This window comes from Cynocephalus volans, chromosome 2 (genome assembly GCF_027409185.1).
Source record: "Cynocephalus volans isolate mCynVol1 chromosome 2, mCynVol1.pri, whole genome shotgun sequence".
In the NCBI taxonomy this organism is placed as follows: domain Eukaryota; kingdom Metazoa; phylum Chordata; class Mammalia; order Dermoptera; family Cynocephalidae; genus Cynocephalus; species Cynocephalus volans.
This window is the reverse complement of record NC_084461.1, coordinates 99,768,114-99,772,767: the sequence shown is the minus strand read 5'-3', so window position 1 is coordinate 99,772,767 and position 4,654 is coordinate 99,768,114. Positions and strand designations below refer to the sequence as shown.

The window sequence follows — 4,654 nt, the reverse complement described above, 5'->3', positions numbered from 1 at the left end:
TCATTCACAGAGTTCAATGAGAGATATTTTCTTGAAATAAAACATTGTTACTTCTTAAAAGGGACCCAATTAAGACAGTCTTGTAATCAAAAGATAGGATTTTAGTTCATCTAGAAGACCCCTTGAGTTCAGTTGAAAAATTATACTGAAGCTGCTATAGATTCAATTAAGAAGGAAACGTGTAAATAATGCTAATCCAAGAATCTGCATGTAGTTTTTCTTGCTCATTGGTTCTTTCCCTATGTGCTGTGTGTGCGTATGTCTGCCTGACTGTCTGTCTTAGGGTAGCCAGATTTAGCAAGACTGATAAACTGGATCTCATCAAAAAGACAAACTGGATCTCTGCTCCTCCCCACTCCAGAGACAGCCCCATCCTCTTGCACAGTGCCAGCCACATCCCCAAGACACAATGGTGAAGACAGGAGTAAAACGATTTAGCTGTATTAGGCGCCTGGTCAGCAGGGCTGCTTTTAACTCCAGCAAAGTGGATGTCGCTGCCATCAGTGACTTCTTCATTGATCTCAACTACATGGTCTACATGTTCCAGTATGATTACACCCATGGCAAGTTCCATGGCACAGTCAAGGCAGAGAACAGGAAGCTGGTCATCACCATCACCATCTTCCAGGAGCGACATCCCACCAACATCAAATGGAGTGATGCTGGGCCGAGCCCGTGGCGCACTCGGGAGAGTGTGGCGCTGGGAGCACGGCGACGCTCCCGCCGCGGGTTCGGATCCTATATAGGAATGGCCGGTGCACTCACTGGCTGAGTGCCGGTCACGAAAAAGACAAAAAAAAAAAAAAAAAAAAAAAATGGAGTGATGCTGGTGCTGAATATGTTGTCTTTACTATGCTGGAGAAGGCCAGGACTCAAAAGGATCATCATCTCTGCTCCTTCTGCTGATGCCCCCATGTTCGTGATGGGTGTGAAACATGAGACCTATGAAAACACCCACATGCATCATGAGCAATGCCTCCTGCACCACCAACTGATTAGCTCCCTGGCCAAGGTCATCCATGACAACTTTGGCATCGTGGAGGGATTCATGATCATAGTCCACACTGTCACTGCTACCTAGAAGACTGTGTATGGCCCCTCCAGGAAACTGTGGGGCAACGGCCATGAGGCTCTCCAGAACATCATCCCTGCATCTACTGGTGCTGCCAAGGCTGTGGGCAAGGTCATCCCTCAGCTGAATGGGAAGCTCACTGGCATGGCCTTCTGTGTCCCCACTGTCAACGCATCAGTTGTGGATCTGACCTGGAGAAAGTTTCTAAATATGAAGACATCAAGAAGGTGGTGAAGAAGGCATTGGAGGGTTCCCTAAAGGACATCCTGGCCTACGCTGAGGATCAGGTTGTCTCCAGTGACTTTAACAGTGATGTGCACTCTTTCATCTTCTATGCTGGGGCTGGCATTGCCCTCAATGACCACTTTGTCAAGCTCATTTCCTGGTATGACAATGAATATGGTATAGCAACAGAGTGGTGGACCTTACGGTCCACATGGCCTCCAAAGAGTAAGAGCCCCTGGGACCACCAGCCCCAGTGAGAGCATGAGAGGAGAGAGGCCCTCAGCTGCTGGGGAATCCCACCCCAACTCAGTCCCCCACCACACTGAGAATGTCCCCTCGTTGACAGTTTCCATCCCAGACCTCCTGAAGGAGGAGGGGCCTAGGGAGCCCTACCTTGTCATGTACCATCAATAAAGTCCCTTGTATGCAAAAAAAAAAAAAAAAAAAGACAAAATTTTACTCTTCAAAAGAAACTGTTAACGGAATGAAAGGACAAGCCACAGGGTGGGACAAAAACTTTGTAAATAGAAGGCTTGTATCCAGAAAAACTTTGCCTGATAGAAGGCTTGTATCCAGGATATATATATACTCATATGACCTTACATATATATACACATATAAAAACTCTCAAAATTCAATAATAAAAATTCCAATAATAAATGACTAGAATATTTGAACACTTACTTCACTAAAGAAGATATACAGATGGCAAATAAGCACAAGAAAAGATGTTCAACATCATGAGTGATTAGGGAAATGCAAATTTAAAAAACAGCAAAGAGATTTCAGTCAAGAGGAACCCAAGCATTTGTGACAACTGCATATAATTTGGTATTCTAGATGGAATCCAAGAACAGAAAAATGACATTTGGGAAAAAACTAAGGAAATCTAAATAGAATATGGACTTTAGTTAATGATAATGCCTCAATATTGATTCATTAATTGCAATAAATGTATCGTATTAATGTAAAGTGCTAATAATTGGAGAAGCTGGGTATAAGGTATAGGGAAACTCTCTGTATCATGTACTCAAATTTTGTGTGAATCAAAACCGTTCTAAAAAAATGAAATGAAACACACACATACACACATACACACACCCTATTAGAATGTCTAAAATTAAAAAGACAGACTATACCAAGTGTTGATGAGGATGTAAAGGAATTAGCACTCTCATATACTGCTGTCAGGAATGTAAAATAATACAACTTTGTAAAACAATTTGGCAAAACAAATATCTGAATACAAAAAAGCTTGTATCCAGAATATATTTAAAAAGAAAAACGCTTACAACTCAATAATAAGACAAACTCCTTAAAAAACGGGCAGAAAATTCTAACATACACCAAATAAGGTATATAAATGACAATAAACACATGCATAGATACTCAACATCATTACTCATTCAGCAAATACAAATTAAAACCACAATAAATTACTACTACACTGCTAAAATGACTAAATTTTATTTATTTATTTATTTTTAAATTTTATTTATTTTAATTGACACAATATAGTTGTAATTATATCTCATTGGCCACTCCTAACTGCAAGGAAGTTACAATGTCACCTCCAATACTGTAAAGATTCTCTCGGAAAGGAAGAAGAGGACTATGGATATTAACTGGATAGCTAGCAGTCCCACCCTCAGGCATACTCATATAAGCCAAGTAAGGGACTTTAGCTCACCATAAAAGCACTGGAAAAAATTCATTGAAGAGTTCTAAGCAGGGCTTGTGGAGCATGGTGAAACATGATCAGATTTGCACTTTAAAAATATTACTGTGGTATTTCTCTTTCTGTGCCTGACTTGTTTCACTTAATATAATTCTCTCGAGGTCCATCCATGTTGTTGCAAATGGCAGTATTTCATTCGTTTTTATAGCTGAGTAGTATTCCATTGTGTAGATGTACCACATTTTCCGTATCCACTCATCCGATGATGGGCATTTGGGCTGGTTCCAACTCTTGGCTATTGTAAAGAGTCCTGCCACATGTTCTCACTTATTGGTGGGAGCTAAAAATTAATATATAAATTCACACACACACACACACACACACACACACAAACCCGGGGGGGTAAGAAGATATAACAACCACAATTACTTGAAGTTGATAGGACAAGCAAACAGAAAGGACATTGTTGGGAGGGAGGTTTTGGTGATGGGGAGCAATAATCAGCCACAATGTATATCGACAAAATAAAATTTTTAAAAAATAAAGTAAAATAAAAATATTACTGTGGCTGCAATATGGAGAATACTTTGAAAAGGAGACATGTTTTATATAGGGAGATTAGCAGGGGTAACCTGTCAGTAGTCCCACTGAAAGATGACTAAGAATTCTAGAAATGAGGGTGGAGAGAAGTATATGTAATCAAGAGATATTACGGAGGTAAAATCAAAAGATCATGGTGATGTTTTGATACTGATAGGTAAGAGAAAGGAAGGTATAAAAGGCGGGGTACAGGTTTTCAGCTTACCAAGCTGAATGGACAGTGGTACATCTCCTATGACATGGACACCAGGTTTGGGACAGAAAATCATGAGCTTGTGCTTGGACATGTTGAGTATGAGATTCCTTGAGATGCTATAAATTTAAGACAAGTAAGTCAGTTGGAAAGTTGAAGTTAAGCCATGTGAAATTACTAATACCAAATACTTTGAACTGCAAAAGGCAATTTCTATGGTTGGATCAAATAAGTGTTTGGAGTTCCTGTCCACCCAAGAATGATATCATTGCTTTTACAAAAAAAGCAAACACTGAATATTTTTCAAGGAAAATTATGACTATAACCTCACTTTATACTATAGAGCCATTTATGAATAGTATATAAATTTCGAAGTTGCACAGAATGTGAAATTCTCTTTATGCATCATGTGTCTTTGGCAGTAGTTATTAATCATTTTCTTTCAAAACAAATTAAAGTAATTATGATCGATTATAGTAGTTAATATAAAAAATAAAGGAATTTGGAAAAGAAGCAATTCACTTTTGGAGATTTGCCAAGAAATCTTCAAGTATGACTCATGGTTGCTCCTCTGAGATCAGCTAACTGCTTCTAGGAGTCAAACCTCAGCTTCTGAAACGCTAATCTATGAAATTCTTTCTGTTGTTATATCGTTTTGTTTAAAATGTTACCAATTACCATTCAGCTGTAGGTCTGAAAATTCAAACTATTTTTATCTAATGACCAATCACAGAACAAGAATAGGTTTCAAGAGATGTTTAATGAGCAGGGAAAACAAATGTATGACTCTTACTAAACCAGAAGGATGAACTTTGATCTATAAATATGCTGTTTTCATTATATTGTCAAGAATGGAAAAAATATTACGTCACATTTTGAAAATCAG

At 38.8% G+C, this 4,654-nt stretch overlaps 1 pseudogene; it reads left to right on the top strand.

The window, feature by feature from the left end:
* The first annotated feature begins 409 nt into the window (after positions 1-409).
* On the top strand, positions 410-1,526 carry LOC134370292 (glyceraldehyde-3-phosphate dehydrogenase-like; annotated as a pseudogene).
* Positions 1,527-4,654: the final 3,128 nt, after the last annotated feature.